General features: G+C 40.9%; 1 long non-coding RNA gene across 1 annotated transcript in view; it reads left to right on the top strand.

Annotated features, from left to right (window-relative positions):
- Window positions 1-20,186, top strand: part of LOC141646300 (uncharacterized) — a 43,214-nt gene extending 23,028 nt beyond the window's left edge. The window contains exons 3-5 of the long non-coding RNA XR_012545487.1: window positions 3,328-3,501; window positions 3,837-4,411; window positions 19,950-20,186. This is a non-coding gene — a long non-coding RNA (uncharacterized LOC141646300). The remainder of the gene's footprint in view (window positions 1-3,327; window positions 3,502-3,836; window positions 4,412-19,949) is intronic.
- The last annotated feature ends 5,070 nt before the right edge of the window (window positions 20,187-25,256 follow it).

Genomic DNA, 25,256 nt, shown 5'->3' with positions numbered 1-25,256 from the left:
AGCGGAGTCGCCAAACTGTGGACAACGCCCGCGGGAGCTGCGTCCGTGGGATCCATATGGGCATTATCGACTCGAGGTTCTTTCGAATCGAATTAAGACAAATTAGAGTCGCCACCAAGTTTTATGGGAACTTGGAACCGTTCAAGTCAACTTTACACCTTTCATCGAAAAGCATAAAGCCAATCGACTACGAGTGATTAAAGATAAAGACTTGTACCCTATATCACTCGATTTGAATGACTCTCATAATTCAATGGTATTTAGACGGATCCACAAACCATAGATCTTGAGTAAGGGGTGAGGGTACGTGTTAGGAAGCCCATAAGGACACCTAACCCCGTCCGTCGATAACGGCCTGTACTAAGTCAAGTATCGGATTTCAAACAAGGTCGTAGCTACTACGATATATGTTATGCAAACATCGTTTTAAACCCTAACATGTGACAACAATTTCTATGTCGCTTAATGCATGAATACTAACTTTGTCAAAGTTGTTTTAGCATGTTGGTTAATTTGAAATAAAAGATGCGCAAGGAGGAATGGGGGAGCCATTGGGATCTATCCTATTACAACCCAAGCATTTCATGCCGACACAACGAGAAATAAATTACAACTCGATCAAATTACAACAACTATCGAAATTACTTTGACTCAGATTGAAATAAAAACTATATACATGATAAAAATTACAATACAAACTAACAAAATACAACTTAAGCTATTACAACTTAACAAATGAAATAAATGTAAACAAAAAGGCTAAGGCTAAGTTAGATTGATTAATGATGTTAGCCTAATTATTAGTTAATAAACAAATTAGATTAGTATTAAACTAATTAAATTAAAATGAATAAATACAAAGGCTTGAAATAAATTAGGTGCAACTTATAAATTAAATTGAACCCAACTCATTAAAATTACTCACCAATCTATATTTATTAAAATAAAATTAGTAAACAATTAAAGAAACAAAAGAAGAAAAGAAATCAAAACTGGCAGACCCGTGCAGTGCACGGATCAGAAGTCAGAACGGTTTTTGTAGAAAAACAAAGTTAATTACGTTTTAATTTAGAAATCAGTAAAATAAATTACGTAAAAATTCATTAAATTAAATTTACATATTTTCAACCATAAAAAAGAATAAAAATAATTTTTACAATATTAGAAATAAATAAAATAAATTAAAGGTTAATTAATTACAAATTGAATTAAATAATTATGAACTAGGTTAAAAACAAATCTAAATTGTCAACGAGTGTAAATGGAAAGGTGCTAAGCACGCACTTCCATGCTAGCGAGAAAATTAGTGAAAGGGAAGATGAATTCAATTAAAAATTAGAAGATAGCAAATTTCATTTACAATAATGTTATTTTAATCCTACGATGCCTAATGAATTAACGAACTAATTTGAGGCGTTAATTTAGTTGAAAGAATTGTGTAAAACGTGGCCTACTATTACGATGAATGAAAAGTTCAAAGTTAAAACAGTGATATAAATGACATACTACGTCAATTAGATCGATTTAATTATATCTGATTCCAAATACGAGGATATGTAAATGAGAAGGGGATACAACCGACCAATCTGGCGGATTTCTTTCCCAACTCAAGTCAACGCGGGTATTCGGAATGGCACTTTAACTCATACTCATACTATACTAATGTTTCATAGTTAACGATGTTAGACAATATATAATATATAAAATAAGCGATAAAAAAAACAAATAAAAAACGAAATAAAAAGGGAAAGAAGGAGGATTTGATGCACCCTCAACCTACATGTATCGTTGACACAGTCTTGGGTCATAATCGATCGTAGATTTTATCTCGAGGGGCCGTCGTTGATGAAGACAATTGAAATTGAATTTTGAAATCACGAAATAACACGTTCAAAAGGCAGACTTGAGCAACGATTTTCAATCACTCACCACGACTTCGTTTCTCAATAATTTTTCAATCAGAAAGATGTTTTGGAAACTGAAAAGGCTGAATTTTGTGAATATAGAAAACCAGAAGTTTTAATAGGATTTGAGCATGAGAATCAAGGCCAAAGACCATGACAGAAACTCGAAAATAAGATTTGTGTCCCTGTTTTCAAGCGGTTGTCGCGGCTTTAGTTTAGGGTTCTTTGGACGATTGATGGTTGTTATTTACAGTATGATGTGGGGAGAACTTAAAGGATCGAATGTATGGTAGAGGGGAGGTATTTATAAGGAGTTAAAGTAGGGTTTAAGAGAGGAGAAGCAGACAGGTCTCGGTTTGCATAACTGCTGTCCAACAGCTTTTTTGGGGTTTGTTAGGGTTTGTATGAGGGTTTTTCTTGGTGGTCAAGGCATGGGAATATGGTAGGGATACTAGTGTATGGTAGGGTGTTAATGGGCACGGGTTTTCTAATAGTTTGGAGCGGGGTTGGGGCTTGGAAATTCGGGTTTGGTGCGGTCCAAAACAGAGCAGCGCGGCTGGTGTTTGGGCTGTTTTGCTCGTGGTTTAGAGCTAGGTTAAGGAGAGGACTTGGGTGGGTTTATGGAGGTTCGAACAGCGGGCTATGACGGAAAGAGATTGGGTCGCAAGTGCATCAAAAAACGAGCCCAAATCAAGTAGAAAACGAGCTCAAAAACGTGTGATTAAAACAAGTTTTCAACTTTCGAAATCGATTTTTCAAATCAAATAATATATTAAAATAAATGATTTTTCAAATCAAATATTTATTTTATTTTCAATAAAATAAACTTGAGAAAATAAATGAGTTAAAACCTTTAATTTAAACATCATTTAAATTAAATATGAATTAAAACTATTAAATTAAAAATCATTAATAAAACGCTTCATCGACGACGCCCATTCTACATCGTAAAACAAACCCAAATAATGACAGTGCCAACTAGTGAATACATGTCGTCCTATCATCATCGGGTGTTTGTCGGGTTTTCTATAAATTCCAATATCGACGGATACGGGTATCTACAAAAATGTACTGGAAAATGAAGTTGTGGAGGAACTAGAGAAAGAAGAGTTAGAAAGAAAAGAGGAGAAAACACCAAAACGAAGATGTAAACGACAACCTGGAAGATATGTCAAATCTCCTTACATTTCGAGGAACTTGGACCCAAGCACCTTTCCAACAAAAAAGCAAATGGATTTGGCAGCTTATCTAATGTCAAAGGACGATCACTCACTGTAATGTTACTTAATCACCCTGATTTTTATTCCCTCTATTATAAAGTTCAATTCATAATAGTTTGGATTCGTAATAATTTAATTAAGCTTTGTATTATAACTAATATTATACGCTCGTATTACTAATAATCCTTTTTCATAGGTTAAAGTTGTTCCAAAGCGAGGATGTTGCGACAACAAAAGATAAATTACGTTCTCTCGTGACAAAAGGCTCTTCTGTAGCACCCAATGTGATAAGTACATTCTCCTTCATCCTGAACAATCGTGAGATTTATAAAGCTCCTTCATCTCCAGGAAGGGCATTCTTCCCTATATAAGTTGTGGTAAGTCACACCTTACCATGATATTGAATTTAATCTTCTCAACGAAATAACTCGAGTTGTGCTAAAATCTTTTGGAGCTTTTGTCATATACTTATCGAGCTCTGAAAACAACTTGAAAACAACTTGAGCCGTGCTAAAAACTTTTGGAGCTTTTGTCATATACTTATCGAGCTCTGACCATTCGAACTGTGCTAAAAGCTTTTGGAGCTTCTGTCATATATTTATCGAGCTCTAAAATTTATTAAGATCTCAATGACTATCATGAACACGTTACATACGACACTATATTCATATTCATAATTTTATTAGTACTAACTCTATTTTTGCTGAAACAGTCCAAAATATTCAATGATGATGACAGTGAAAAATCGTACTTGGGTTTCAAAAGTGACTTGGACATGTACCTTCAAACGTGGAGTGCCTTCAAGAATGTAGACCATATTCAACTCTTCTTCTTTCCCATCTTCTTACATGAACACTTTTTCGTCGCATGCTTCAATCTTTCAGCAAAGATGGAAAGATACGAATTTCTTAGACAATAAGACCGAGGGACGGACATCTTTGGAAAAATATGAAAGTATCCCATCAAAATTGGTATGCAACATATGTTAATAAATTACTTACTTTTGATGCTTTACGGAAAACATTAGTGTTGTTAATATTAAACTTATATCTTTTTGTTTTACATGTGTATATGAACATTTAGCAAGAATTCCTTGCGAAGTGGTTAATTAGTAAACAGTTGCCCCATAAAGCAATCCGTGTCCGTACCCTCAAGCCTATAAGGCTTCAAATGAAATGGCGTGATCAGTCAAACCATAATGATGCTTCTATATATACGATGCGGCATATGGAGACATACAAAGGAAATGGCTTGGAGGGATGGGACGTAGGACTTGAGAAAGGAAAGGTAACACCATTGTTTTTTTCTTACAGAATGCGTACTTATGTTTGGTCTTATTTTAAAGTTACTTCCTGAGTTTTTTTTTTGGGTCCCAACTGTAACAGCAAATTTTGTATAACGATAACTGAAATACAAAACAAGGAAACAATTAAAATTTATTAATAAATATCAAAAGTATGTGTACAATCTCTAATGTATCCTCTGATTCTAATATGCCGTAAGGGGTACGTGTACGGGGTACACGTGAGGGGTGCGCGTGTAGACAAATTTAATTGCTCTACACGCGAAGTAGATTTGATTTCTTGAGAGGGTCGCGATGACTTGAATCTCTCTTGAAGGTTTGAATTTGTGATTGAATCTTCAGCGCAGGCGGCACGATTTGATGTTCTTGTTGACTGCTTGCAATGATTTTGACAGAGAGGATTTGTAGGAATTTGTACCTTGTTCTCTCTAGCTCCTTTGCAATTATGAATTTCCAACCCTTTGAATGAATGAGAAGAGCTCTATTTATAGAGTTTCAAATCCTCTTGTTGGACTTTGATGGTCAGAGGCCCATTCGTGGGTCTATTAGCAACCTTGGCCCAATTTGATTCCTTCTGGGTTTAGTGATCCGAATAACTCCTTTTGTAATCCGAATCGACCCATATTACATTTAATCGGGACAAAATAATTAAATTAAGTTACAATTTGGTATTAACTCAAAAAAATTAATTTATTTTACTTATTTGGCACATTAATAAATTTTCCGTGCCTACAAATTGCCCCCTCGGGACCTTGTCACGTGCGCCCTTTTTGGTGTCTTGACGTGGCGAGGTCTCGATACATTTTGCTTTGACTTGGAAGTCGATGATGAGCACCCTAACTTGTCGCAAGAATGAGTGAATGACTTTTTTTTTTTTGTCACCCTCTCATTATCCAACTTGACGGGTGAAATTGTATTTGACTTGAAAGTCAAGGGCACCTCAACTTGCTTTTGAGACAATCCATTTTTCTTGTAATGTCACCCTATCATTATTTGATTTGGCGAGCGACTTTTTTTTCCTTTGACTTGGAAGTCGAGTAGCGTACCCGAACTCGTCGTAAGGGTAGTAGCTTGCGGAATTTATTTTTTTTGACGTCCCTTGTCATTTTTTTAGACTTGGCGGATAACGCAATTTTTTTTTTTACTTGTCTGACTTGAAAGTCATCAGGTATCCGAACTAACTTATCGCAAAGATGACCTTTTTTTTTTTTTTTTTTTTTTTTTTTTTTTTTTTAACGCCTCCTTAATTATGTAACTCGATGAGTGACATATTAGACCGACGCCTTTTTAGTCATATGAAATTTCCATAACATCTCACTTTCCAATAAGAGCACAAGTCGACTAACCCAAGATGAGTATATTATGATACCAAAACTAAACCCAATAACTTAATATTTGGGAAAGTGGTATCATACTAAATTTCTGAAACTTACCCAGGGTTTATAAAGACCCAAGACCTATATATACTCAACTGCCCATGTCATCAACCATAAGCACAAAGCTAATAAACTCCAACTCCATCTTGACGGTACTTTCGATTTTTCTCCTGCAAATTCTTGCTTTGCTTCCTTATTTGCCCGTGTCTTTTACAACATATTGACCCTTTTTTTTTAACGTGTGCCAACAGAGGGTCATCGTTACCGAACATCGCTTTGCTTCGATTTCTCGCGTTCATCTTCATTGTGCGACGGGTCCGACTGATCATTCGGGTAAGTTTATATTGCTTTTCTTCTTCCTTGCCTTTGTGTAGCTGGTTTTTTTTATTTCCTCTCTGAACATGATTTCATTAAAGGTCACTCTTCCATCTGTTTTGAAATACGCACCACATCATCCCCTGATTTCGTGAAAAACAGAGCGCGTGGACAGCCCCTGTTGTCGACCAATTTTACATCATGGAGAATGATCTTTGACCCTAAAGCTTCCCATATTCACAAAATTTGCAGTCCCACGATTCCGAAACATCGAATAACTCGGATTTTCGTTATCGTTTGACCTCCCAACGACCTCAGCAAAGACCGTCTCAAACAATCACCTTTTTTTTTGTATGCGTCATGTAGCTTCAGTTTGCCATGTATGTGCATAATTTTACAACATATTGACGATACTTTCGATCGAATTCAATTCCTTAACGCAGATAACTATTTCTTCTGAGTTTTCAACTTTTGCGACGATCCGAACTAAAGAGCCGCTGAGGTATGTTCATCTCGTTCTTCCCATCTTTTAATTCGGCAACATGTTCTTGTCATCTCACAGCCTTACTCCATGATGATTTGTTTTGTTTCCTCTTATTACCCTTGATGGCTGCATGGCTTGCGTTTTGTATATCATCGACCCGATTTGGCATAAAGCTTCATGTGTAAATTCGACTTGCTCTCTTTTTGACATACTTTCTTGTCAACTTCGCCTTGTTTATATGACCAAAAGATGAAACCTTGCCGTAGTTTAAAATCTTAGCTTGATATCGATATACCTCATGCTCTTACTTCCAAAGCTTTTTTTTTTTCTTTATATGTTCAACGGTCTTGCAAGTAAGAATTATGGGTGATGATGAAATTTTTTTTTTAATCTCTTGTTGCTTTTGAAGAGGACACATTTTTATATGAAAATAAGGAGGCTGTAGGTGTAGCTTTCCAAACTCATACAGACCATCATTCTTTGTTTAGTCCGTACGAGCTTTAACTTTTATCGTGGTCGTGTTCAGTTGTTTTGCTCACCTTACCAACTCTGTGGAGAAACTGCAATTCAAACTCTATTTCGGATCCAAAGTCGGGCCAACTTCCGCCTGAGACACACTCGTCTAAACTGGATTTATGAAAGTCACTTTAATTTTTTTTCGTATGGCAATAAAGAGACTGATGTCGTAATAATGAAAGGCCATTTCTCCTCTTTTGTCATCTTCTATACTTTGTATTTCTTTGACTTTGTGCTACTGAGATATAGCAATGTTATTTGGCGCACAAACTCTCAAGATATATAATTTGACTTCACCTTTTTTTTGTCTCTCTCCATGTCACAGCTCATTTACGCTCGTGAGTCGACATCCAGGGATAACTAGGGGTAAGATAACGTATTCACGCCTTTTTTGTTTCTTATTATGCACTACTTAAATATAGTATATTTGGCTCCTCTCCTTGCGTGTATGCTTCTTTCTTGGCGGTTACATGCACGGCTCACTTTTCCTCTCTTTTAATCAAGCAATTTCAATCTATCAATATTTCCTGCAAGACCATCGTATTTGTTCACGCACGGCAATCTTATTTATCCACTGCGAAAGATCTATTACTTCAGACAATACTTCAGCCTCCCGTCGAGTTGTCAGGGTGAACCCATTTTGGGTCATTGCGACTGAGTGAAGACTTATTACCTGTCACGGTGAACCCATTTTGGGTCATCGCGACAGGTTGTGTCAGGGTGAACTCATTCGGGTCATCGCGACACAGTTTTGAAGACTTATTGCTTGTTAGGGTGAACCCATTTTTGGGTCATCGCGACAAGTTGTGTCAGGGTGAACCCATTCGGGTCATCGCGACACAGTTTTGAAGACTTATGCAATGAACCTCTTCATGAAGACTATTATTTCATTATCGTCTCCCTATGAGATCTGCCGGATGAATACACTTCTTGACTTGATGTCTCTTCGACTTGTGAAAGATCTCCTCATATTATTTATATTTACTTGTATTTGTCCTTTTTGCAGGGCTGCAATGGTGTACCTGAAGGAATTTCGCATGGGGAGCGACATATATCTTTCTGTAGTTGACCGCAGGGATCAAGATGCTGCATCTGGAACTTACTTTCTCACAAACAAATCGCTTCGTATGCTGGAAGGTGGAGCAGCCAGTCTAACAAGGGATTCTTTGCTAAATGAAATGTCCATGAAGCTTGACACTCGAGAACCAGACGCTTGCTCACACTACCTTTTAAAAAATAACCTTAAAGTGAAGCCTGGTACAAATTATACTTATGAGTTACTTGGGCGCAGAATCATCTCAGGAAAAGTTAGATGGGGATCCTTCAACCTGAAAATTTACGGGGAATCGATCTACATGCCAAAATATTGGGAGTGGACTGAAGATGTACTTGCTCGCTTTAGTGACATCCTTTCGACTGCTTCTATCCGTCAAGCGGTCTATGCTTCCTTATATTCTTATGATAAGGACTTACATATCATGCGTTCCTTCTTCGAAGGATGGTGTCTTGGTACTAATACCTTTCATACTATAGAAGGCGAATTTTCTATCTCCCTGTGGGATCTAAAGAAACTTGGAGGTCTCCCTGTTGTGGGAGAGATTTATGATGAAACGGTGCCTCAACTTAGCATCCTAAAGTCAACGACTGAAGAAAATAATTTGACTGTCCATACTACGTGCACTTTCTTGTTTACTGCGTTTCACTACCTTGCGAAGGAATCAAAGGACAAGGGTGAAGTTTCTGCTTAGCAATGGATTGACTTTTGGTGCAAAAGACAGGTTGTACATCCGCCTCCTGTTAAAGCACGAAGGACCACCAAAAATCCTCCAGCTTCAACCCAGAATCCAAGTGGTGAGATTGAGCCCAACATCGATGAATGGACAGAGGAAGAACACTCCTTATTTGAAAAGCTTGGTTGCAATGATTCCCGACGGGCAAAGATTTATTTAGCCGCGCATTTATCATGCTGGCTTTGCGTATTTGTTTTGCCGGAAGATAGCGACAGATTAATTAGACCAGCTACCTTCGAGATTGCAAGTATGATGGCAGAAGGTCGAGTTTTTAGTCTGGCGATTCCTGTATTAGCTAGCATTTACAAAGGTTTGAATGGGTTAACCACGTCTATGAACCCCGGATACTCCAGGTCATTCTTCCCAGCACATTACTTATACGGGTGGATTGCAAATTACTTTGACACTTATCATGCGATAAATCCATCACCGACAGGTCCCCATATGACTAAGTATTCAGGTCCCGTTGGAGCGAGGAATGGAAAACCCGAAGAAGCTCGAAAACTCATGCATGAGGGAAGAAAATTTGATGCAAAGCGTTTTATGTTAAATAAACACAGAGTAGATGTCTTGTTAGACAATGGCGACCTTGATGCCCTGGGGCTCGAGTATCTTGCATCCCTTCGTTCCTCCTATTTGTGTTTGCGTCTGAGTAATGGGTTTCACCTTGAACCTTATAATCCCCATCGGTTCAGTAGACAATTTGGCTTTTGTCAAGACATTCCTGGCATATTGAATCGTGGTTCAGACAAACCTGACGTCACATGCTTTGAAGCACTGAAATATTGGCAAGTGTTTTTGTTTACAGGTAGCATGTCTCGCGTTTACCTTCCCAGTCCTTCGTTCAGATGGGATGAGAATGTCACCCCTGGTTTTACTAAATGGTGGAAGGAACTCTACCCGAAGGATCTAAAAAAGAATGTTGACATTCTTGTGCATAGTACCGGAAGTGACCACAAGACTAAGAAGCGTGATCATCATGGGGATACTAGAAATTAGCCTCGAGAGCAAGCAGTGCCCCTGAAATCCAAATTTGTTGTCCCTAAAGCGAAAGGCCACATTGAGAACAAACACCACAGCGATTCAGATTCCGAGATTGACCCTAAACATGATCGTCGTGGCAAGAGAAAAGTGTCTGTCTTGGATGCAGATGATGTTAGACTAGACGCCCAGATTTTTGAGGGGGTGTCGAGTGCATCAAGAATGCCTTCGCAGACACTGGTTAGCTTCTCTTCTCTTGTGATTATAGTTGTTTATTTATTTATTTCCCTAGTTGATCATTTTTTTTTTCAGGAAGGTGAATGTGCCTTGGAGACAGTCTCCCTTGCTCCGGAATATCGTCTTCCGCATCGTCCACCAAAGATGAAGCCTGGAAAAGGGAAGGGGCTTATGATTCTTAATAAATTAATACCCGTAGGAGACTCTTCTAGTCCAGCATCTCAGGGGAGCCAGACTGACAGTTCGTTTGCCAATGGTAGTCAAACTGCCGTGGATAGTCCAGCCTCAACTCATATGTCTCCTCCTTGCAAATCTGACGATCGAAGGCAGACGTTTAAGCCTCTAACAATACCATTTAAACCTACCACGCTCCCTACGTGCTCCAAAGCCTCATTTCGTCCACCTCCTTCACTTAAGGGGATTTTTGACAGAGCACTAGACGCGATCCGCTTGCAGGTCTTGGGAGAATTAAAAAATGCAAGCTTCTCTAATGTAGGGGAAGTGGCAATGAAGGCTAACGTGTGTTATGAGGGCATTCGACAACTCAAAGGTGACTGTTCTTCACTACAGGCACGAGTGGATTCTTATGTGGGTGCGGTCCATGCTTACCTTGCACTCGAGAAGCAGGCAGCAAAGTGTCATCATCCTGCATTGCTAGAGGACAAAAGGGTGGAGTGGCATCAAAAGATTGAGGATACCAAATCTCTTCATGATAAGGCGCAAGAAAAGCATAAAGAGCAAGTCATGGAACTTTCTTTACTCGGAAGAAATAAACGATCTTGAAGCTAAACTCAAGCAAGCACGAGAGAAGGAAAAGACACCTGCGAAGCAATTTAGAAGCTGAGGATATATCCTTAATCTCATTGCAAGATGATCTTCAGAAGTTGGAGAGAGAATTAACCGAGTTTGACGATATCCCTGTTTTGAGTCCTGAAGAGGAAGCCTTACTTCAAGAGCGCAGAGTTGAATTGGAAGAGATGCGGGCTTCTCTGGATGTTGATCCATAGACACTTAGATTTTTTTTTTAGATTATCTAGATTTCATCCATTTTTTTTTGTAGCCTAATGGACCAAATGCTTCTAAGATGTTTGTTTGTCTTAATCGTTTTCTGCGCAATAACACCCTTTCAGCGTGTTACATTTCATTATATTTATTTATACAAACAAATATTTACAATACTGTTTATTTAGCCGTTCACAGTTTAAACTCTTGCGGGCCAGGAGTAATTATTTTGATGTAATTTTTTTGGTGTGGCTGCACTTGAACAAAGTGTTTGCTCAAACTGCCTACGTACTTGCAAAGCTACCAAGATGACAACTTGCAAGATCAAGCCAACGTAGTTCAAAAGACGGATTTTTTTTGTTTAGAGGTGTGGCTGCACTTGAGCTACATGTTCACCCAAGTTGCCTACGTACTTGTGAAGCACAAAGTGTATTTCACAAGATCAAGCCGACGTAGTTCATAAAGGAAGGAGTACTTTTTTTTTTTTTTTTTTTTTACAGTTCAATCTCTTGCTTAGGAGCTTTGACTTGCAGTTTACGCTCTTGCTTAGGAGCCTTCACTGTTGGGATTTAAGAATAGTAACGCTTCAAAAACTTCCCATTGATTGGGCCTACTCGAACGCCGTCTTCATCCACGATTTTGTAAGCACCATTTGTATAGACCTCCTGTACCACGTATGGACCATCCCACTTAGAGGTGAACTTGCCAACTGGCTTGTGAGAGGTGATGATTGGTCTTCGTACTGCAAGGACGAGGTCTCCTACTTGGAAAGAACGAGGGCGCACCTTTTTGTTGAATGCGCGTGACAACCTTGCTTGATAGCACTGGAGCTTTTGTTGAGCCTCTAATCTCTTTTCATCGAGAGCTTCCAACTCTTCTAAACGCAATTTGTCATTCTCATCATCTGTGAGTCCCTCCTGAATAGCAATGCGTAAGGAAGGGATCTGCAACTCCAAAGGCAACACGGCCTCCACTCTATACACCAACGCGTACGGGGTTGCCTGAGTAGGTGTTTTGTATGTGGTACGATATGCCCACAACGCCTCACCAATTCTTTCATGCCAATCTCGCTTTGACTTTGCTACTACTTTTCTCAACAAGTTGCAAAGAGTTTTATTAAAGGCTTCAGCCAAACCATTTGCAGAGGCATTGTACATGGATGACTTGTATTGTTTGAACTTGAATTTTTCTCCCAGACTTGTCATCAGATGGTTGAAAAATTGTTTCCCATTGTCAGTTGTGATACGTTGAGGTACACCATATCTGTAGATGATTTGGGTTCTAATGAAGTCCACAACATTTTCTTTCTTCACTTCCCGTAGCGTGATGGCTTCCGCCCATTTTGAGAAGTAGTCAGTGGCAGCGAGGATATACTCGTGTCCATTTGAGGCCTTTGGAGTAAGAGGTCCCACAACATCAAGTCCTCAAGCTTCAAAGGGCCATGAAGAAACAGTAGGATGCAACGGCTCCGGCGGTTGGTGTATGAAGTTTGCGTAGAACTGACAGGGTTCACATTTTTTTGCAAAGTCCATACAATCTTGCACCATGGTTGGCCGAATACCCCATTCTCTTTACACGATCATGAAGTTTAGGCCCAGATTGATGAGCACCACAAATGCCAGAATGAGCTTTATGCATTGCTTCAGTAGCTTCGTCCTTGCTTAGACACCTCAACCATTGGCCTGAGAAAGAACGTCTGTAGAGTGTCCCTTTATAGTGAATGAACTTTGGAGCACGTCGACGTATTTCTACCTTGTGTCTGGGATCATCGGGTAGTTTTTGGTGTTCCAAAAAATCAATGATAGGTTGACACCAGTCATCTTCATCAACTGTGTAGACGCATATCATGTTGGTTGTGTCTATATTTTCTTCTCCTTCAAGCGATGATACTACCCAACGATTGCAGACTGGGACTTTCATAGACTCTTCTGCCCCCAGTGCCAAAGTGGCTGCAAGATTAGCAAGCGCGTCAGCCAACTTATTGGCACTCCTTGGCACATGACCAACATGGATGTCGTCAAGTTGATTCAGCAGTTGTAATGCCTGTTGATGGAAGGGAATCAAGTCTTCCTTTTTCACTTCATATTCACCAAGGACTTGGTTGACCACCAGCTTTGAGTCTCCATATATGTCCATATCCCTGACACCTATTTCGATCGCCATTTGAAGACCGAGTATGAGAGCTTGGTATTCTCGCCATATTATTTGTACACAAAATCGAGAGAGTGTAAAGGCATATGGCATAAGATGATTTTGTGGAGTTACGAATACAACTCCAGCTCCAGCTCCATCTTGCCTTGCAGCACCGTCAAAGTACATTTGCCATGGAGGTAGGACGTCCACATAGAAAATTTCTTCTCCTGGGAGGTCATCTGAAATTTCCCACTCTGCTGGTACTGGATGATTAGCAAAGAAGTCGGCGATAGCTTGACCTTTCACAGCCTTTTGAGGCACGAACACCAAGTCATACTGCTTAAGCAACATTGCCCATTTCGCAAGTCTTCCAGACAAGACTGGTCTTGAGAGTATGTACTTGATTGGATCAGCTTTTGAGACCACATGTATGGTATGTGCCTGCATGTAGTGCCTCAACTTCTGGATGGTGAACACCAAAGCAAGACATATCTTCTCTATGGGCGCGTAATTCAACTCAGCTTCAACCAAGGTACGACTCAAGTAGTAGAGTGCTCTCTCCTTGCGGTCTTCAATTTCTTGAGCACACATTGCCCCCAGTGAGCGTTCTTGTGCTGCAATGTAGAGGACAAGTGGCCTTCCTGGAATTGGTGCCCCCAGCACTGGCGCGCTGGCCAAGTACTTCTTGATGCTATCAAAAGCATTTTTGCATTTTTCATCCCATTGAAATGGAGCATCCTTTTTCATGAGATGGCTAAACAGCTGGCAACGCCCGGCTAAGTTAGAGATGAACCTTCGGATGTATGCCAAACGTCCTTGCAATCCGCGCAACTCTTTCAATGTCTTTGGTTCCGGCATCTCGTTGATAGCTTTGATTTTTGTTTGGTCAATTTCAATGCCTCTATGCCTGGCCACAAAACCTAAGAACTTCCCAGATGTGACTCCAAATGCGCACTTGACTGGATTCATCTTGAGTTGACATTTTCTAAGTCTTTCAAAGACGGTTCGAAGGTCTTTGATATGGTCTTCTCTTTTCTTTGATTTGACAACCACGTCATCAACATAACACTCTATTGTTTTATGCAGCATGTCATCAAAGATATTTTGCATTGCGCGTTGGTATGTAGCGCCAGCATTCTTCAATCCAAACGGCATGACTGTGTAGCAGAAGATCCCTTTTGGGGTTCGAAAACCTGTTGCTTCTTGATCTTCGGGTGCCATATGTATTTGATTGTAACCAGCAGTACAATCCATGAATGAGAGGGCTTCATGACCTGTGGTTGCGTGAATCATCAACTCTGTATTGGCAAAGGGAAGTCATCCTTCGGGCATGCATCATTAAGGTCTCTGAAGTCGACACATATGCGCAGTTGTCCATTCTTCTTTCTGAATGGGACAATGTTTGCTATCCAGGTAGAATATTTGACTTCTCGAATGAAACCTGCTTCAATGAGTTTATTGACTTCCCTTTCAATTTCAGGTACAAGCTCCGGCCTGAAACGACGTTGAGGTTGCTTTTTGGGACTGGTGCCTTTCTTGATTGCTAGACGATGAACTGCAATTTTTTGGCTGAGTCCAGGCATCTCTTTATAGCTCCAAGCGAAGACATCCTTGTACTCGACCAACAACTTGTAGTACTCCTCTTCTTCTTCTTTAGTCAGCAGAGCACTAATATAAATGGGGCGAGAATCTTCCGTAGTTCCCAAGTTGAGCTCCTTGAGTTCATCCACAGTCGATTGCCCCCCGTCTTCAAGTGTTTCCGGGGCCTCATCGGCCTCGACTTCTTCACTCTCATCAGGTATCTCTTCTATTGTGATGTGATATGACGACGTTGTAACTTCTAAATCTCCTGGCTTCTTTACACCAGAAGGACGTGAAGATGAAGGAATAGGCTCAACATTTTTTGACTGGATTGTGAGAACTAGTACGCGCCTCCTTGCTTTGAGTGGCTCATGCTGGATGATATCCACTACTTGCATACACTTCATGCGAGATGGTATTGCGCTTCTCAAATCATCGCTTACTCTTACTTCTTCTTCATTTTGTGTTGCAAAAGTTGAGAGAGGACGACCCTCACCACTATTCCTCTTGAGAGCCCCTAGTCGACTGAAGACTGTTTTTGATGGACCACCCAAGCGTTCATGTATTGCGCCCTTCTTGTTTATACGCAACGAAGGTGTTGACACTTTGACCTTACTTTCTCCTTGATTGCCAAGCCTAGCAAAGACAGAAATGTGTTTGGTTGAAGCATTTGGTCTCCCTAACCTTGTAAATATAGAAGGACGACACTTCTCTGCAGGTGGACTTATTCGATCGAAGACTGAAGATGGATGCATCTTTTCCTCTCCTTCTTCATTTTCTTCGACCTCTTCTACTGTGATGTACTGAGAAGATGCAATAGCCCCTTTTCTACGAGCACCAATCTTCACAGGCGCAGGAGACTCATATCCGAGCCCGGCCCTGGTCACCATGAAGCTCCCATCTTGCTTGAATACTTCATGTTGCGCTTTGTTAAGACCGTACGGCTCAACTTTTATAACTTTGCCAAGAGGAGTCGGATTTGTAAAGTCATATCCAGCCTTTGCCAGTAGCTTGTAAGCATTGAAATCAAATATCCCCTTGTTTTCTTCATTTGATGATTGACTGTATGAACAGACGAAACCATTCGGAGGAGGTCTCACAATCTTCGTTTGAGATGAACTTGGTAGAGGTGTAACGACTTTGGCTACCCATTCCTGCTTGAACACCAGACTTGACTTTTTATCCTTAGGCTCTATCTTTGATGTTAGACACTCTGCAAAAGGACTCTCCCCATCTTTGCGGCGAGACTTCGGGATGTAGCGTAGTACTGGTGGTGTAGTTTTCTGCGGCGTCTCTTGCTTCTTAGGTGACGCAACAGGAGTAGCTGTTTTGTTGACCTTGTCTACATCTTTCTTAACATCATTTTCTTTAGCAGGACTTGCAGCTTTATCTTCTTTGATGATGTTCTTTTCCCGCTTACCTCCTTTTCCTGTTGAAGAGATGGTGGTTGGCATGAACTCACTGGAAGTACCATTCTCTTCAAAGAATTTTGCATCAGCGAAGAAAGAGTCGACCTTAGAGAAAGGTTTGGCATCTCCATCTATTTTCCTTTCGCCACCACGATAATATTTCAAGCATTGATGGAGGGTTGAGGCGACAACTCCATTCTCGTGCTTCCAAGGTCGTCCCAGCAATAGTTTGAACGATGTCTTGCCATCCATGACATGGAACAATGTGTCGGAAGAAAGATCACCCATGGTAAGGTTCACACGGATCATGCCAACCGCATGCTCCCCATTCAAGTTGAAACCATGAATCATTGTTCGACTACTGGAGAGTTCATCCATCGTGATCCCTAATTCGTTCATGGTAGCTTTTGGCATAAGATTGACTCCTGAGCCTCCATCTATTAAAATGCGCTTGACCTTTTGCCCCCGGATGTACCCAGACACATAAAGTGTCCTGTTGTGAGGCTTGGATCCAAGAAGTAAATCCTCATCTGAAAAACTCAAGGCTGCATTGCATGAGACACATCCAGTTGATTGCTCAAGAGGCTCAATTTTTTCTTTCATCCTGCCCGCATACAACTCGGGCTTCTCAAATCCTTGAATTATCAGCTGACGCTTCTCTTTAGGTAGATGAAAGATTTGCTTCCATCCCATATTTGTAGGAAGGGCGTCAAGAGCAGCCACTATTTCGTTCTCCTTTTCAGAATGCAACTGTTGTGCCAATACCGCATCATATGGGCCTCCTTCCTCTATCTTCTTTTTATCATCACCACCTTCCGTAGCTGAGACGGTGCACACGGTAACCTTGTTTAAGAAGTCTTGTGGGAAGAATTCTCTTAAGGTGACGGGACTCGGTGGTTCTTGCTCAAGTACATCGATAGGCAAGACATGTGGTTTGATCACTGTTTTGGGCTTTTTATTTCCCTTTGTCTTGAGAGGTTTAGTCTTCTTTGATTGTTTTCTTCGACGGTGAACAGGTTGCGCTATTTGTCTTATTTGTTTCTTTGACTTCTTGCGCGTAACCAAAGTCCAACCTTCATCGTCATCTTCATGCTTCTTTTCCTCATTCTTATCCTGAGGAGGTAGTATTTCTTCCAATGACATTGGAGGTAGTGACGACAACGACCCTTGGATCCGTAATGCCACAGGCTCAAAACTCCCGAACTGCAACATATACACACACCATCCTTGTCGTATAATTGGCTCGTCAAGTTGCTCCAAGACTACAGTAGTTTGATTTGTAGTTACTGTGTCATCCAAGTCAAGAATGATCTTCCCTTCCTTGGAGAGCTGCATGATATTCTCCTTGAGTGTTATACACTTTTCAATAGGGTGACTCACCAGCCTGTGATAACGACAGTAATTGGGATCGTTTGTCTTGTTTGCTTGCTCAGGGCGCTTCGACTCTGGCAATTGTATAACCTTCTTCTCTAAGAGGTCATCGAGCATTCCAGAAAACTCAGAATCTGGGAATGGGTATTTCTTAGCCTGCAACTCTTTCAATGTAGGCTTGTCTCGTTGGTAGTTGTAAGAGAATGACTCTTTCTTCTTTTCATACTTAGGTTTTGACGAGATTTGACAGGTGCACTGCTGGTTTCGACGACCATTGTTTCCTTTGTCGACGATTTGGAGTTCTTATCAGTTTTCTTGAACTCCTTCTTTTCACTTGGCACCTTAGAAGAACTTGGTCGAGCACTACCATGTTCTTTGATTGTGATCTCCATGTCATGGGCGCGGGTAGCCAGGTCTTGGAAGCTCTTTGGCATGATCCCTTTCAGGATGTAAAGAATGTCCCATTTCATCCCGTTGACGCACATTTTAACTGCTGACGCTTCACTTAAGCGATCCTTGCATTCCAGACTCAGCGCACACCACCTGTTGATGTAATCGACGATAGGCTCATCTTGCCATTGAGTTGTCTTTGTCAATTCTCTCATGCGACGACACGTCCGGTGTCTTTGTAGAATCTGTTGAGGAATTCATCTTCCATGTGACCCCAGTTGTCAATTGACTCGAGTCCGATCGTGTACCGGTCGAACGCGATCCCTTTGAGCGAACGAACGAATCGCTTCACCAAACGATCACCTTCTTTCCAAAGATTGTTGTATGTCTCGACGAAGTGGGCGATGTGTTGCTTTGGGTTCCCCTTCCCGTCGAACTATTGAAATTTTGGAGGCCGATAGCCGGATGTCATGCGCAGATCGTCAATCCTCTTAGTGTAAGGCTTGATGTAGCGTCCACTACTTGTCGAGCTATCATCAAACTGACACTTGATCGTCTTGGCTATTAACTCCTGCAGCTTCTCTTCAGTGAAGTTGCTGATCTCATTCTTTGGCTTTTCCCTATCCTCGCCAACTTCTCTATCACTATCAACATCCCTATCGGTGTCACCATGCTCGCTCTCGGCCTTCCTGTCACGGAGTGCCACCACCTCTTTTTGGAGCTCATCAATTTTCTTGTTCTTTTCTTCACTCTCCTTCATCATCTTTTCAAGGAGATCATTCATTTTCTGCATTCGAGCCTCAAGAGTATCGCCACTTATCACCATGACTGAAGCAACGTTAGGAGTTGAGGTTTCTTTCTTCTTTGGCGACGCTTTGGGTTTCCATGGAGAAGCCTTCTTGTCAACCTTAACACTTTTAGTCTCCTCGCGTGAAGGAGAAGAGGCGGCCAGGAGCGTTGTAGCAAGGCGGCTATGGAGGCGACGAGAGAAACTTGCGCGGCCTAGTTGGGACGTGTGCGGAGCGTGACGCGCGCAAGCGGCATTGACAAAGCAGCCTTCTTCGCCATTCCTCTTGTGGAGATGCCAACCGATCGCGTAGCGAGGGGAGGTAGCAAAGAAATGGGGGTACCTGCAGATATCTGCGTAGGTCTTCTTGGATGGACTGGAGGAGATGCTTTGCTTAGTAGACATCTTCTTGTTTTGGTAGACTTGAATCAAACAGCAGTAGAGATGAGAGGTAGAGATTTTCACATCGGGTTCACCAAAATTTGTAACAGCAAATTTTGTATAACGATAACTGAAATACAAAACAAGGAAACAATTAAATTTTATTAATAAATATCAAAAGTATGTGTACAATCTCTAATGTATCCTCTGATTCTAATATGCCGTAAGGGGTACGTGTACGGGGTACACGTGAGGGGTGCGCGTGTAGACAAATTTAATTGCTCTACACGCGAAGTAGATTTGATTTCTTGAGAGGGTCGCGATGACTTGAATCTATCTTGAAGGTTTGAATTTGTGATTGAATCTTCAGCGCAGGCGGCACGATTTGATGTGCTTGTTGACTGCTTGCAATGATTTTGACAGAGAGGATTTGTAGGAATTTGTACCTTGTTCTCTCTAGCTCCTTTGCAATTATGAATTTCCAACCCTTTGAATGAATGAGAAGAGCTCTATTTATAGAGTTTCAAATCCTCTTATTGGACTTTGATGGTCAGAGGCCCATTCGTGGGTCTATTAGCAACCTTGGCCCAATTTGATTCCTTCTGGGTTTAGTGATCCGAATAACTCCTTTTGTAATCCGAATCGACCCATATTACATTTAATCGGGACAAAATAATTAAATTAAGTTACAATTTGGTATTAACTCAAAATAATTAATTTATTTTACTTATTTGGCACATTAATAAATTTTCCGTGCCTACACCAACAGTTCAAGCCGCTGCATAACTTGAGAATCAAATACGCCTTCGAGATTGTCAATTATGTGGGAAATGAAGTTAAATCAAATGCATGTTCTTTGGTCGAGGAACTAGTTCAAAAAGCCTCCAAGTGATTTATTATATGAAACTTTTTTACAGATTGCAAACTATGTATGTTGTTTTTTATGATAATAACTATTTCATGTTCGAGGTACAAGATTGGAATAACATGACAGTATTTTTTGGGCATATTCTAAGATTTCAAGTTTTGTATGATACAATTTGAGCTATCTTTTCGAACTCCGTAACAAAGGTTTTGAGCTTCGTAAGTAATGTGTCGAGCTTCGTAAGAAAGGTAACGAGTTTCGTAAGTAAGGTTCCGAACTCCGTAATTTTATACGCTAACAATTGCAATAAACCATGACTATGTACAAATTTTTGCAACAAAAGTTTCGAGCTCCATATGTAACTATTAGAGCTACGAAAGAAAGGTTTCGAGCTCTGTAATTTTATACGCTAAATTGAAATAAACATGACTACGTACAAATTTTTATAACAAAGGTTTCGAGCTACGTATGTAACTATTAGAGCTACTTAAGAAAGAAAACGAGTTTTTTAATTTTATTATACGCCAAATTGTATAAACCATGACTACGTTTCGAGCTCCGCAAGAAATAACTTGAGCTGCGTAATAAAGGTTTCGAGCTCGGTAATTTTATACGCTAAATTGCAATAAAGCATGACTATGACACATCTTTAAAATTTCATTATAACTTCAACCATAAACTAATAAAATTGTGTCAATGTAAACAAATACACTGAATTAAACGACTACAACTACTACTAAATAAGTTTCAACAAAGCTAAATTACAAGTTTAAAAACCTATAACTGATAATCCTACGACGACATCATAATATCGCGAAGACCGACGTGGCTATTACCATGATTATTAGTAGAAGTGTGGACAGCGGGCCGCCCACGGGGGCGCTTGGTGGGAAACGAGACAAGCGTTTGCATTTTGTATGGAGTCGCCACCAATTTTTATGGGAAATTGGAACCGTTCGAATACCTCGTGTCATGTCAAGACACAAAGTAGTGACATGAACACTAAGCAATCGTTACCCTTAGCATTCTATGTCTAGAATGACTCTCGTGGATGCCAATGAACACGGGTGCTCACGGAGATCTGGAGTAAGGGGTGAGGGTACGTATTAGGAAGCTCTTTTGATCGAACACCTAATCCCGCCCGCCTCGATAGCGGCCTCTACTAATGATTAGGAAAGTTATCCGTACTCGATATATCGTCGGCTATATGCATGCAATGCAACATCCAAGTTTTAGTCCTAACATGTGAAGAATTAATACTAAGTCGGTGGACACGTAATTAGCATACAATTGGGTCGAAGTAGGATTTAATGCTCATTTACATGTGAGAACATACAAATAATAAAAGAAAATACAATAATTGAAAATTACAAGAATGGAAATTACAATAATTACATCGGATTAGGCGATTTATGTCGAAAATACCTTTAAAACGGATAATTTGAGAAAAAGGAATAAAAGAATGAAACAAATAAATTAACGAACAGGAATTAGCGTGATAATACGGATAATAGTTAGTAAATACATAGACTAATTAATCTATGTCAAGGCAGAAAAGGAGTTCAGGGACAGAACTCATCCTGGAACAGGCGCAGCAGGACTGCGCCCTCTGGAAGAGGCGCAGCAGTTGCTGCGTCTGTTCCAAGGGTGAGTTCTGGCTGTGAAGCCGGAACTGCAAATCGTTAATTTGAATTGGTAAATTTAAGGATTGATTATATTATTTACTCGGATGGAAGTGATTAATAGGTTAATTACATGTGAATGATGGTCATGAAAGCAGTAAAACATGAACGATACGGATACAAACGAATTATTACATGAAATTATGATGAAAACATTAATGAGTCCTCTGTTGAAATAAATCAATTAGGCTAAATACGATGGGTATACAATGGATACGCGAATAAACAGACGAAAACTATATCAATGACGAATCCCAGAAACCCAATATGAACAAATTGAATCTCTAAAATCCGGGTTTGAATTTAATGACGAAAACCCGTAAATATGGATTATTTAGGATTTAAGTCGGATTTAATGAATTAAACATGCTAATGAATGATGAATAATATACATGTGAATTATCAGTGACGATTATATCGAAGAATTAACAGACGACCAAATAACAAAACGAATTACAGAGGACGAGGAAGAAGAAAAGAAGCGAGAATCTGCGCGGCCTCACGAAGAGGCGGCGAGCTGAACGCGCTCCTTCGAAGAGGCGCAGCGATTCTTTGCGTCTTTTCTCGACGTCCGTCTCACCGGAAATCCGCGAAAGCGAGTTTTAAAGCACGGTTTTAGAAATCGGTTTTAATGGTGTTTTCGACATAAATCTTACAATGGTGATACGATAAATAAAATACAATAAATAAATAAGGATTATACACCCTCAGACTTACATGTTGACGAAACGAGATGAACTAAGATATCGACTAGTGAATGCTCGACGCGAATGCAAAGAGAGTGCCCTCGTAAGAGGAAAACGATTGATTAATTAAAGTTGATTGTTGGTGTAGTTGGTCAAATTGGTCGGTCATGCAACGGAGAGGCTGGTACCCGGAAAGATCCGAGCTTACGTGGTCGGAAGTCCAAGCACGTAGGCGCCAATTAGTAAGAACAAAGTCTAGAATGCAAAGGGAGAAGAGAAGGGCGGACACTCGCGTGAGAAATATGAGGAACGAAGGCTCCTATTTATACTAATCACACGAAGGAATAGGGTTTCGGAGACTCTTTGGAAGTGAATCTCGGAAAGATATGAAAAAGATACGTAAGACATGCAAAGAAGGGCCCGGGAAAAGGCGCAGTAGCCACTGCGTCTCTTGGAAGAGGCGCAGCACCTACTGCGTCTATTCCCAGGAGGTTTCCTCCTGCTGAAGAAAGATTTCCGCGTTTGAGTTATGGTAGGACGGAAATAATTCGATTATCTTATGAATATTACGGGATATTATTTGCCAAAAGATAAAATTTGTGAAATATGGAATAGAAATATCCGGAACATTCCAGAATATTCTGACTCGGGATTTAACAGTTATCAGAAATGGGAGACGGTTTTTGACCCGGACTCCGAATGTACTCAAATTACTGCCAAAACGACCGTATCAGGACGTAGATGACAACTAAGAGGTAGACATTAATATTTGAGCAATCACTTGACGATAATCTTATGAACTGTCACAAATCGTTCCGCGTATCAAACATGCGGCCCAATCATCACCGGGTGGTTTGCGGGAGGTGCAGAAATGAGGTATCTACAGAGCCCCCACTTTGACTGAGGCTTGGACAAGGCGAAAGTCAAAGTATAGCCATCAGGTCAATCAAAGATTACAACCTGACGACTATGGCGACGCGAGGCGGCTCAAGGGGTCTGAACCAAGGACCTGTCGTCGGGAACATTTTAGAGTCTGTCGACTATCGGGGAGGGTCGTTTAAAGTCCATTAGACTACGTAAGGAGGCTCGCCACCCATAAGAAGAAATCATACCTGAGACTTCCGGAGAACGTCACCTTTGTCGAACTCCGCGGAGAAACAAGAAATATTGAAAGCAGCAGGACGTCGGTAGAAACTGCTGGGGAATCCGCTTGCGTCGGTCTCAAGCGAACTCTGGCAAAAACTTGAGGTTGAATCTGCTTGCGTCGGTCTCAAACAAACTCTTGCTGGGGAATATTTTTGACGACTAGGAACATCTAGATCGTCGTGGGAGAAATCTTGAGTGAGCAGTACTGCGAAATACTACTGCGCTGGATATAATGATCTTGAGCAATACTGCAAAATACTGCTGCGCGGGATAAAATGCGGGCCGAAATGAAAGAAAATCATCGAGACGGACCAAAAGAATGTAATAGCGTCGAAGAAGAGGCGCACCAAAGATGGGCCCACAAATAACGAACTCATAACGAATTTTTGAAAATCCGTATGGAGGGAACACAAAGGAAGAGGCGCAGCAAGAGCTGCGTCTCTTGGAAGAGGCGCAGCGCCTACTGCGTCTTTTCCCCAATTTGGCTATTTCTGCGTAAAAACGCGAACTCAGAAGGATTGTGTTTCATTATTTCGAAACACAATTCTTGCAATTTCTCTCTCAAATCTTCACCATTTCCGCCAAGGTTTGATTCAAAAGCTTGCTTTAAACATGACTAATCGAGGTATGCGTCTTAATCTTGCATTAATCTTCTTCATTTGTCGAATTTTGAGCCGCGAAAATTAGGGTTTTTGACCCTTTTGATCGAAAATTTGGGGCTTTTCCCCCAAATGGATTTGCTATGCCAAATTGATGCTAGAAATGGATAGTAGGTGATGTTAGGAACATAACCATGTGTTTGCTTCGAATTTTCATCAAGTTTTGAGCCTTTGAATGAATTTTGAGATGGTTTTACAGCTAAACCGTAAATTGCTTCGAAAATAGCCTTAGGTTCGCCCATTGGTGATGAAATTTGATATTTGGGATCCTTGGATGATGGGTAAACTTTCTACCATCTCGGAATTTTGGTTCGTGACAACTTTTTCAGGACACTTTTCTAGGGCATAATCGTCGTTATAACGAAATGCTGCCGAATTTTCGGCTTGAACCTGGAACTAGGCTTTGACTTGGGCTTGACTTGACCCAATTTATCACATGAGTGATTGGGTTGGCGGGAATATGGCCAAAGATGGCATGGAAAGGGCAGTTTTCAGGGCTCTGAAGGCTCGAAAACTCCTTAACAAAGGCTTGTCGTCATGTGACGCGGCCTGAATTTACTTTAACGTTGCAGGTGATGAGGCTTCTACTTCTGGGAGGACTCCCATGGAGATAGACGCCGATCGTTGAGGAGGCTTTAGAGCGAGCTTTCACCGCCGCTTTGTGATGGCTACGGAGACGAGGCTCACGAGGAGGAGGTCGTCGAGGAGGAGGAGGCCCCGAGACGGGCCAACGTTGGGCGAGGAGGTCGTCACCGAGGGGAGCTCCTGCGTGGGCTGAGACCTGGGAGAGTAGGCACCTTGTGTGGGCTGCAGAGGGTCACCTGTCCTACAGGACGGTGAAGAGCTTAGTAAATAAGAATTCACTACTCATTATTCATCCTCTTTCGTTCTTTTTGTCCAAACTTCTTTCAAATTTCAGTCAAAACTAAAGATAGCTTTGTTTCAAATCATAATAGGAGGCCGGGAACATCAGGTCATTCTCGGGTTACACGACAGCGATGAAGCACTACGAGCAGCTGTCGGCGGAGGAGAGGGCCA

Source organism: Silene latifolia, chromosome 3, assembly GCF_048544455.1.
Source record: "Silene latifolia isolate original U9 population chromosome 3, ASM4854445v1, whole genome shotgun sequence".
Lineage (NCBI taxonomy): Eukaryota > Viridiplantae > Streptophyta > Magnoliopsida > Caryophyllales > Caryophyllaceae > Silene > Silene latifolia.
The sequence above is the reverse complement of the archived record's forward strand: the minus strand, read 5'-3'. Positions and strand labels throughout refer to the sequence as shown.